This window comes from Prionailurus bengalensis, chromosome D3 (genome assembly GCF_016509475.1).
Source record: "Prionailurus bengalensis isolate Pbe53 chromosome D3, Fcat_Pben_1.1_paternal_pri, whole genome shotgun sequence".
In the NCBI taxonomy this organism is placed as follows: domain Eukaryota; kingdom Metazoa; phylum Chordata; class Mammalia; order Carnivora; family Felidae; genus Prionailurus; species Prionailurus bengalensis.
In genome coordinates this window covers 35253912-35265309 of record NC_057356.1, presented here as the reverse complement: position 1 = coordinate 35265309, position 11398 = coordinate 35253912, and the positions used below count along the sequence as shown (strand labels likewise).

The following is an 11398-nucleotide window of genomic DNA, read 5'->3' as shown; positions in this document are numbered from 1 at the left end:
AAGACACTTAACCAGACACTTAACCAACTGAGCCACTCAGGCCAGGAGGCAGACCTTTGTACCTTAAAATACAATCCTGGGCTGAGACCCATTCAAGATTGTAGTTTTGAGGCTACAATTATTGAAACTAGAGCCTGCTCTTGGAGAATGGAAGTAGTGAAGAATATAGTAGTTAGGGACTTAGACACTGTAGTTATTTATACTTGACGCCAAAGGTCAAGTGTCTCCTGCCCCACTTCTCATGCCTACCCTCCAATGAAAAACAGGGGAAGAGATTTTTATGCAGGTTTTTACTGGGAAATACCATGTGTAAGAGGACAGGGGAAGTGGGATGGGACAGAGGGAGAAGCTCAATTGCAATTCATTTGCAATAGAGGCCTCGACTGACCCTGCAGGGAGCAATGGAGCCGTTATGGCCCTTGAAGGCCCACCTCCCTTTGCCTCTCTTTGCCAGAAATTTGAATTGGGAAGCACAGAGACTTGGAGCTCAAAGGAGGTCATTTGGATTGTAGGACCTCAGAGGTCCCCGGGTTTCCTAGCACCTGTAAAACAAACTCTACCTGGTGGATGCAGGTATTGCTGGCTTAGGTGAATGTGCAGTAACACTGAAAATCATCAATCTCAGACACTGTCCAAGTGTTCCGTTTCTCAACAAGGACATCTTCACTCCCTGAAAGTAGCTCCAGAAGTAATTCCAGACTTTTGTCAGACTCTTCAGAGCTTAATGCTAAAGCTGTAAAAAATTACTTGAAGGTATTCTTCCAGAGAGTGAACCCCCATAGCCTGGGTCTCCCTGTGCCTACTACATGATTGAGAATTTTAATTAATAATCAATAAAGATGTGATTTTTATGTGCTGCTCACATTGGTCTTTTTAATGCTGCTTCCTTGTGTTGGGATTTTATTTTTGCCAAAACGGGTATAATTTTCCCTAAATACAGGTATGTGAAAAGAAAGGATGTTGCTTGCATGCTGACTCAAATTGTTCTGTATACAAATACTGTTGAAAAATACAGCGAAGTTATCCTAGTCTTTTTATTAAACTTCAAGCCAAATCCTTTATGAAGACCATAGCAGTGAAAAACAGTGCACTTTCTAAAAAATGCTGCATTAAAAAAGTGCGGCATATAAAATGTTTGAGAAATTTAATTTTATTTCACATGTGCAGACACAAAATTTGGGTGAATACAATAATCAGAGCTGATTTTTGCAGATACCCATTGTACTTCTTTACTCTGTTTTAATGTCAGTGTGTATTCGACAAAAGAAAATGGTTTCACAAATTAATTAACTTAAAAGTAAGTGCCAATGTTTTTATTTCAAGAATTGATTTTAGATAAGGAAATATTTTTTTTTAAGTTGCTGGATAGCTTCTCATGCAGCTAGTTGCTCTGGGGCCCCTTGAGAGATGCTGATTTTGGGTTCATTTTTCACTGCTATGAAACAAATTACTACCAACTCAGTGGCTTAAAACAACACCCATTCATTAGCTCACCATTCTGTAGATCAGAAGGTTGGGTGAGCTTGGCTAAGTCCTCTGCTTGGTGTCTCACATGGCTGAATTCAAGAGGACAATCAGGCTAGGCTCTTATCTGGAGTTTGTTCACTTGGAGGACAGAGATCCTCATTTCCTGGCTGTTGGCCAGAAGGTCACTCTCAGTCCTAGGAGCCAATCTTCAACCCTCGTACATTGCCCTCTCCATCTTAAAGGCCAACCAATGGCGTCAAATCTTCCCCTGCCTCTTCTCTTTCTAACTTCCTCTTCTGTTATTAACTGACGAAAACTCAGGGCTTTAAAGGGCTCATGGGAGGTTAGATCCACCCAGATAATCTCCCTAGGCTAAGTTCAAGTGGTTATTAACCTTAATTACATCTGCAAAATCTTTGCCAGGTAACATAACATAAGCGTGGGAATAAAACCAGAAGAAGGTCATGGGCCATCTTAGAACTCTGCCTGCCACGGCCATGTAAAGGACCAAACAGACGGCCAAGGTACTGACATGTACTGTCTGCAACACACTGGCCTCCTTTTTTTGGTGAGCAGAACGTTGTTGAGGTTTATCAGACACCCCTGCAGACAGAGGTGTGATAACCCAGAAGTCTGGGTCACTGAGACTGAGACCTCTGACTTGTCACAACGAGATAGCTCTCCTTAGTGAACATCAGAGGGTAGAGGCCCTTGTACTGAATCCTGACTCACTCATTGATGCCAAGTGGCAGGGAATTTTGCCTCACCAGCACTTCTTCCCCAATGGCTCATCCAGATCAAGAGGCCCCCTACGGCATTTATGGGATAGGGAAGTACAAGTATATAGCACACCAGTTCCTCCTATATATTCAGATGGACATGCAAGAACCATGTGCTGACAAGGTGTGCACCAAAGGCCCCACCCACAAGTTCATGTTAGCCTCTTTTTCCTGGTGAGATCCCTCCCCAGATCCCATCAGCTCAACCCGAGCTTCTCCCTGACGATGTGATGGTCACGTGGCTGCCTGTATTCAACAGAGCCATAAGAGTTTAAGGTCCTCTTCACCCCAACACCAAACTTCCCCAAAATACTTAGATGGCTGCGTTCTCCTTGGGCACAGGGAGACCTAGCCCTGCTTGTAATCCCTTTTTTCCTTAAAGCACCTGAAAGCCAGGGAGAGGAAGATAAAGAGATGAGAGGATTCAAGGGCAGAGAGCTGCTCTGGCTAGTAAGCAAGGCACCTTTCTTTTCATTTTTCAGTGGCTGCCTGCTCAAGCTCACCTAAACAACTCTTGATTTTGGCCCACCCAAAATTCTATATCCTCATCGCTGACACCATTTGTTTTAGTGCTGGGGATCCTTTGACTCAGCAGCCAAGCCACATTGCCTTTGGGCTGGGATTACAGGATATGATACTCTCCATTCCCCAACCTTACACCTGTTAGGGTGGCTATTACCAAAAGAAAAAAGAGACGATAGGTTTTGGTGAGGATGGAGAGAAACTGAGAGCCTGTGTGCTGTTGGTGGCAACGCTCCTATGGAAAATAGTAGGGAGTTCCTCGATGTAGAAATGTAGAAATGTAGAAGTACCATCTGATCTAGCGATCCTATTTCTGGATATGTGTTTACAGGAATCAACATCAGGATCCTGAAGAGACATTAACACTCCTATGTTCACTGAAGCACTATTCACAACAGTCAAGATGTATAAACAACTTAAATATCCAACCACAGATGACTGGACACAGAAAATGCAGTATATTCATACAATGGAGCATTATTCAGCCTTAAAAAAAAAATAAAGAAATTCTAGGGTGCCCGGGTGGCTCAGTCGGTTAAGCGTCTGACTTCGGCTCAGGTCGTTATCTCATGGTTCATGGGTTTGAGCCCCACATCGGGCTCTGTGCTGACAGCTCAGAGCCTGGAGACTGTTTCGGATTCTGTGTCTCCCTCTCTCTCTCTGCCCCTCCCCAACTCACACTCTGTCTCTCTTTCTCTCTCTCAAAAATAAATACTAAAAAAAATTTTTTTAAATAAAAAAATTCTGTAGTATGTGACAATTCTATGAACCTTGAGGACAGTATGCTAAGTGCAATAAGCCAGTCACAGAAGGACAAATACTACATGATTCCACTTATATGAGGGACCTAAAATTGTCAAATTCATAGAATCATTCAAAGAGTAAAATGGCGGTTTCCAGGGGCTAGGGGAAAGGAGAAATGGGGAGCTGTTAATCAATGGGCATAAAGGTTTGTTTGTTTGTTTGTTTGTTTATATTGAGGGAGACAGAGACAGCATGAGTGGGGAAAGGGGCAGAGAGAGAGGGAGAGGGAGAATCCCAAGCAGGCTCTGTACTGCCAGTGCAGAACCCAATCCAGGGCTTGAATTCATGAATTGTGAGGTCATGATCTGAGCCAAAACCGAGTTGGCTGCTTAACCGACTGGGCCACCCAGGCACCCCCACAAAGTTTCAATTAACCAAGATGAGTAAGTTCTAGAGATTTGCCATACAACACTGTACTTACCAATATTGTATCGTACAATTAAAATTTTGTTAAGAGGATAGGTCTTGTGTTAAGTGTTCTTGCCACAAAAAAAATAATTTTTTTTAGGCACCAAATTTTTTATTTACCCACCTTCCTGCTCGCTTTAACATCATAAACATTAATTAAGCATTATAAGCCAAATGAATCTTTTTGATCCAGGATTGTGGTAGGAACCATCAAGTTACAAAGAGGTGACAGATCGAAGCCCCTCTCAACCTCTGGCTGTCACTTCTCTTGTCCTTTTTTGGTTCTCCCTTAATAGTAGATTCAAAGCTCTGTAAAATGGGAACCGAAAGTACTGACCTAACTATTCTGAGAAACCTCTTAAACAACAAGATGCCCAGCACTAAGCCAGGCTCTCAGGAACAAACTCCCAATAGTTCCTCCCTGCCCCTTGATACAGTTCATTCTCATCTGTCACGGCTGAGGAACTAGTGAACCAGTAAACTAAGAACATGGGTATAAAGTCCATAGGCCAAGGGAGGGCCTAGATGGTAAAGTGCGTGGGCTTTGTGACCACCATTGCCGACTTCCAGCCTAAGTAAGGACGGACTGAGTGAGCGGTTCCAAACCCCCCGAGCTCGTGGCTCCCCATGGGTATTTCCTGTGTACCTCTGTCATGACCAGGGCTTGAGGAGGGGCTTCTCAATTCCCCCTGCCACACTTGGAGCAGCATGAGGGATGTTGCAGAGGCTAAAGACTGAGTGACCAGCCCCAGAGAGTCAATGGGGGACATTAACAAGCCTATCTCAAAGTTGGTGCCATTTGGGGCGCCTGGATGGCTCAGTCGGTTAAGCGTCCGACTTCGGCTCAGGTCATGATCTCACAGTTGGTGGGTTCGAGCCCCGCATCGGGCTCTGTGCTGACAGCTCAGAGCCTGGAGCCTGCTTCAGATTCTGGGTCTCCCTCTCTCTCTGTTCCTCCCCTGCTCATGCTCTGTCTCTCTCTCTCTCCTTCAAAAATAAATAAAAACATTTTTAAAAAATTAAAAAAAAAAGTTGGTACCATTTGCTCTTGGGGAAGTGAAGTGGGACCCCAGTGAGGCCAGCAGCTATAAGGCAAACAACAGGCCTGGTTCTCAGTGGCAGTAATGATCAGCCTTGAAGGGGCCATCACGGGACAAGCCCCGGTACGGGGCCTGCTTATCCGTCAGCTTGGTCAGCTTCACATTCAGCTTACCCAGATGAGCTTCAGACACTGCTTCATTCCACTTCTTGGGCAGGAAGTGGACCCCAACAGGGTGCTTGTCTGGGTGGCTCCACAACTCTATCTGTGCCAGCACCTGGTTGGGGAATGAGGTGCTCATCACAAAGCTGGGGTTGCCCATGGTGCAGCCCAGGTTGGCCAGCTGGCCCTCAGTCAACAGGATGTTACAGAGCCCATTTTTCAGTCCATTCTCAGTACACGTGGAGGTGGACATTTGCCTTCTCCACAGCATTTTCATCCAGCCACTTGACATCAATCTCTACGTCGAAGTGTCCAATGTTACACACAATGGCATCATCTTTCATCTGTTCAAAGTGCTGGCTGAGGATGATGTCAGTACAGCCCGTGGTGGTGACAAGTATGTTGCCTTCCTGACAGGCCTCCATGGCAGCCTGAGGGGCATTAATGGGGTCGATCTCTGTGATGATGATGCAGGCCCCGAAACCCCGCAGGGCCTGGGCACAACCTTTGCCCACATTGCCACAACCTGCTACCGCTGCCGCCTTACCTGCAATCATCACATCTGTGGCCCACTTGATGCCATCTATAAGAGGCTCCTGGCAGCCACACGGGTTGTAAAACTTGCCCTTGGTGACAGAGTCATTGACGTTGATGGCAAGCACCTTCAGCTTCCCATTGGTTGTCATCCCATTGTGGTCTGTTCAGAAATGCCTCGGATGCCTGACAGGAGCTATGGGTACCTTGTGTGAATGAGGTTTGTGAGGTCACTTCCATCGTCCAGAATCATGTTGAGGGGATCATCCTTGAAGTACAGGGTCTGCTCAGTGCACCAGAGATACTCCTCATCCATGTCACCCTTCCAGCCGTACACTGGAATGCCAGCCTTGGCAGTGACAGCCGCTGCATGGTCCTGCGTAGAGAAGATGTTGCAGCTGGACCATTGCACCTCAGCACCCACGGCTACGAGGGTCTCAATGAGGACGGCAGTCTCCATGGTCATGTGTAGGCAGCCACCGATGCGGGTGCCCTTTAGCAGCTCGGAGGCTGAGTACATCTCCCTCATGGGCATGAGGCCCAGCATCTCATTCTCTGCAACGTCCAGGGCCTTGTGTCCCCAGGAGGCCAGGCTGATATCGGCGACTTTGTAGGGCAGTTTGTCTGACATGCTGGCAGTGCTTCTGCACAGAGTGATGCACATCGGTGAAGGGGGCTGGCCCTAGGGCTACAGACTTGCACAGGGAGGGTGGCACTGAGCAGGCTAAAATAAAACTTTTCTTAAAGAACAGAAGAAAAGGAGGAGGAGGAGGAGGAGAAAGAGAAAGGGAAAGAGAAGAAGACTCCCTTACAAGGCACTTACCCTCTTCTTTTTTATCAGGGTAAATAGAGATGTGGAGTCGCATAGACTCTAGAGACACTTTTTAAATTCTAAGCTTTCCACCTTGTTAGCTGCGTGGCCTTGGACGAGTTATTCAACAGCTCTGTAACTCCATTTCTCCAGCTGTAAGATGGGGATGATAGCATCTTGTTGTAGGGGTGCTATGAGTTAAAGGAGTCAATCCATGTAGACATTTAGCAGAGCCCCGGCCCTCAATACATGTTACAAATGAAGGAGTTGCTGAATGAATGATTTAAACAATAACTCCTATGGAATATGGAAATCAATTGAGTATTTGTTCCCAAAGGAACAGAACACTTGCACACGTATAGTTCTGTTATTTATTCTCTTTTACTGACCAAACAACAATAATGCTGGATATAAGTGTATGTTTTCTTAATAGGAAGGAAGAAGGCGTAGGTTAACTGACTTCTGCTCAGGAGAGCTATTTCCGCGTATACTGATTGTTTCACCTTATTCTCACAACCGGCCTGCACACTGGGTATTTTATCATCATTTTTCCTTAGGATGAAACTTGCCCAAAGTTGAGTAACTTATTCCCAATCACAGTGCCGAGCAAGGTCTGGATGTGAATTCAGGTCTGACTACCACACGCAATCTATCGACACAGATGTCCCCAAATCTGTTTTGTATGTAGCCAACTGACTTCATCAATGAATAGGATGAACTGAAATCATTCTTTTGGGAGGCATTCAGCTCCAGTAAGAGTTAAATTACTTACTGACTCTGCCAGACTGTATGGCTTCCTATTTAAGCAGGGTATGGGTCTAGGTATACTACTCTAGATGATCAAATCTCTGGTCTAATTGTTAAGTGACATAACTTACAAGAAAGTAAAGCTATAAAAGAAAAAAAAATCACTTGGATTCAAAGTATAAATTGATGCCTAAGAAAAGATGGGATGGGGTTAATGGGGCAGTAATTTGGGGAAATATAATAACCAACAAATTGCCGAATTTTATTTTAGTCAGTATTCTCTTGGCACATACAGACATGAAATAACAGCCACCAGTCAAGTATCATGGAGGTTTTCTGGAGGCCGTGTTTTAAATGTTCAAAATAGAAGCAACCAGAAAAGTAAATCAAGCAAATAAAAGAAAATGTCTTATATTCTTTTTGCCACGGAATTGCCCTTAGCAAATTATCAGTGTTATACTGAAGAGGCTCCAGATATATTTTACTTATTTGCTTATGTAACTTTTACTCACTATTTTCACTTTGTGATGAGTAAAGGAAAAAATGGAAGAACAAGATGACCTTTCCATTTTGTCCTACCACAGAAAACAGGAAGAGTGAGCACTGCCATCTTTTGGTTACACAATATAATAATTGAAATCATCACACTTAACAGCCAGAAGAATGCTGTTAGTCATCGCAGAATGAACAGGAACACTTAGTTACCCAGCATGAGTCAGTTCTTTAGACTAGTTCCTCATAACATCTTTCTTCTGGAAAGTAATCACAAAGTTTCCAAAATCTAAATTTTCTTTTAACAGTAGACGCAGAGAGAACATGCTGGTGGGTTGTCTAGATTCCCTGGAAGACGGTGGACGGTGCTAATTATATATGATAGTTCTAAAGCATTCGGAGCAGACGAAGAGAAGTAGAGAACTGTTTTTGTGTAATCATTAAGGCCAATCTCGCAACTGTCCCAGGGGCCAAGAACTTGAACAAAAGGTTGGACTTCCTTAGATGAGAAAATGCCATGGCAGAGGCCACCAGATACCGCTGCCGGGTCATTGACCCCAAGCAAGAGAAAAGGTATAGGAAGTCTGGACAGGCACGGGCACATTCCAGAAACTTTTTTTAAGAGCTCCAGGAACTTTTCATGTTGTAAGGAAACACTGTGCTCCTACCTGAGGAAAGCTCTGAGGAGTTTACCAGAAGGTGCTATCTGAGGCCAGCCTCTCAGTTCGCTGCCTTGGCAACAGAGAATCCATAAGACACGACTGATGGCGTGACATATGTTTTACTAACAGCAGTCCTGGAGAAAAGACTTGGAGCAGACAAAGGGTGTATATTTTGAAGAGGAAACTTCTGAATTTGAAGAAAGAGAGGAATCTAAAAAGGAAATATAACCCCCTCATACCACATATGGATCCAGGGATGAAGATATCAAAATAAGTTTTTTAAAAGGTTCATCATGGGGCGCCTGGGTGGCGCAGTCGGTTAAGCGTCCGACTTCAGCCAGGTCACGATCTGTCGGTCCGTGAGTTCGAGCCCCACGTCAGGCTCTGGGCTGGTGGCTCGGAGCCTGGAGCCTGTTTCCGATTCTGTGTCTCCCTCTCTCTCTGCCCCTCCCCCGTTCATGCTCTGTCTCTCTCTGTCCCCAAAAAAAATAAAATAAAATAAAATAAAGTTGAAAAAAAATAAAAGGTTCATCAGGGTGGGACACCTAAGTGGCTCAGGTCGTAATCTCATGGTTGGGGGCTTCGAGCCACACACCGGGCTCTGCACTGACTGCGTTGAGTCTGCTTCGAGTCCTCTGTCTTCCTTTCTCTCTCTGTCCCTTCCATGCATGTTCTCTCTCTCTCCCCCCTCCCCCCAAAATAAATAAACATTAAAGAAAAAAAAGCCTCATCACGGTGCCAGAATATAGAATATAAAATCCAAACGAGGATTTTAGGGCTATCTGGGGTAAAAAGGGAAATATGGAAATGTCATACCCGTTGAATGAAAGGAAGCGAACTGAATTTGACCTTTTTTTAAGATAGCCTCAAGTCTATCCTGATATACTCTCCTTTTGCTGTAGAGACATATCACTTTTCCACGTATACTGACACATTTGTGGGAATAATTCACCTCTTCTTGTTAACAAAACAAAACAAAACATTTCCATAGGGTACCAGAGAACAGACTGGGTAGGGGAGACCAGGTTTCCAGTCTTACATCTCCACTAAGCACCCTGAAGTCACTTAGTCTCCTGAGCCTTACTTTCCTGAATCTATAACATAAGTTTCTTGGATTCTATCATTGCTTCTCAAGCTGGGGTCTGCAGTTACAGATTATTTCCAAATTTCCCAAGGTTCTTTAGTTTAAGATATATCAGACTAGATCATTTCTAATGGACTTAGCTCTAAAATTCTAAGAGAAAAAATTTTTTTTCCTTCACTAAATTCCTCAGGACCTAAAGGGGGAAGAAAAGTCAACTTGTTTTTTTTTCCCTCTGTGTTCCTTCTCCCTTTCTTACAGTTATTCTATTCTTCTGAATTTTTAGAGCAGTGGCTTCCAAAAGAAATACATGTAACTTCAAATTTTATGGTGGTCACATCTTTAAAAGTAAAAAGAAACAGGTGATGTTAATGTTAATATTATAGTTTATCTAATCCATTATATCCAAAATACTATCACTTTGACATCTCAGCATTGTAAAACTTAATAATATGGTTCAGTCTTTTTTCACACTATGTCTTCAGAATCTGATGTGTATTTTACATTTATAACACATCTCAATTCAAACTGGCCACATTGAGAGTGCTCAATAGTCACGTGTGGCTGATTTTGGAAGATCCTATGTTTATGTTCTAGGAGTGGACAGCATGTGAATAGAGCCCTCTTGATGGAAAGCTAATAATCCACTGTCCATGTTTTCTGAAAAATAGCCCTGTTGGCTTACCCAACCCCTGAACCTGGAGAAAGTCTAGAATTCACAGAAAAGGCTCAGAATATGAAAGAACTCCTTTCTACCCAAAAACGCCCCAGTACAAATGCTTCCTTCCTCAAGGTCATCAGTCCATCCTTCCCAGAACACCTGAAATGCTATGTCTTTCCTTTCTTACCCTAGTGCTGCTTCTCCACAACAAAACTGAAAGTGTTTTTCTTAACAGACCGTTCCCCCGGGAAGCAAGTAATTATCTCTCTGTCTTTGGATTCAAGCAGATAGTGATTACCCACAAAATCCCTGCTGTAGACACAATAAGCATTTGTATTAGTGTTCCTCGTTTTTTAAATGATGCGGAAACTTCCATTAATTCACCAATTCTATTGCAGGAGACCTGATTCAGAGACTGTTCACAATTAATGCATTTTTTTGTTATATGACATGATGGCAAAAGAGAATGGAAATGACTAGAATCTAATCTGGACATCAGCGATCTGGATTTCAGCGTGAGACATAATGCCTGTCCTTTTATATGAAGACCTGGAATACTGAGTAAAGGAAGTAAACAAGAAATTTTGCAAATTGAGATGAAGTAGACTATTTTGCACGGGAGAAGATAAAGGTTTTTTGTTTTTTGTTTTTTTTCCATTTAGCCAACACACTAAGTAAAACAAAAGTACCATATGTGTATAAAAGTCAGAGCTTCCTAGGATGCCAAGTTGCTCAGTTGGTTAAGTGTCTGACTCTTGATTTGGGCTCAGGTCATGATCTCATGGTTCATGAGTCCAAGCTCTGCGTGGGGCTCTGTGCTGACAGTGCAGAGCCTGCTTGGGATTCTCTCTCTCTCTCTCTCTCTCTCTCTCTCTCTCTTTCTGCCCTTCCCCTACTCATGCACACATATCATTTCTCTCTCTCTCTCAAAATAAATAAATAAACATTAAAAAAAAGAAGTCAGAACTTCTTACCTCTTATCAAAGTGGTTTCTGACATCTCTAAATTCCATCACCTTCCCACATTCTCATCTATTTGGGTTGGCAGCATAGTTCAGAAGGATAAAGACAAGCAAATGGATTCAAGCATTTCTTACTTTTTTAGGGCAAAAAAACGTGAGCTCATTAAAAAAAAATGTTTATTTATGTATCCTTTGTCACAGGGTGCCATTCTAATCCTCTCCTTCAACCCTCTAAGCACAGATTTTGGCCAGCCAGAAGGGCTGGAGT

The 11398-nt window shown here is 43.5% G+C and overlaps 1 pseudogene; it reads right to left on the bottom strand.

The window, feature by feature from the left end:
• Positions 1–4956: 4956 nt before the first annotated feature.
• LOC122470565 lies at positions 4957–7679 on the bottom strand (annotated as a pseudogene).
• Between the last annotated feature and the right edge of the window lie 3719 nt (positions 7680–11398).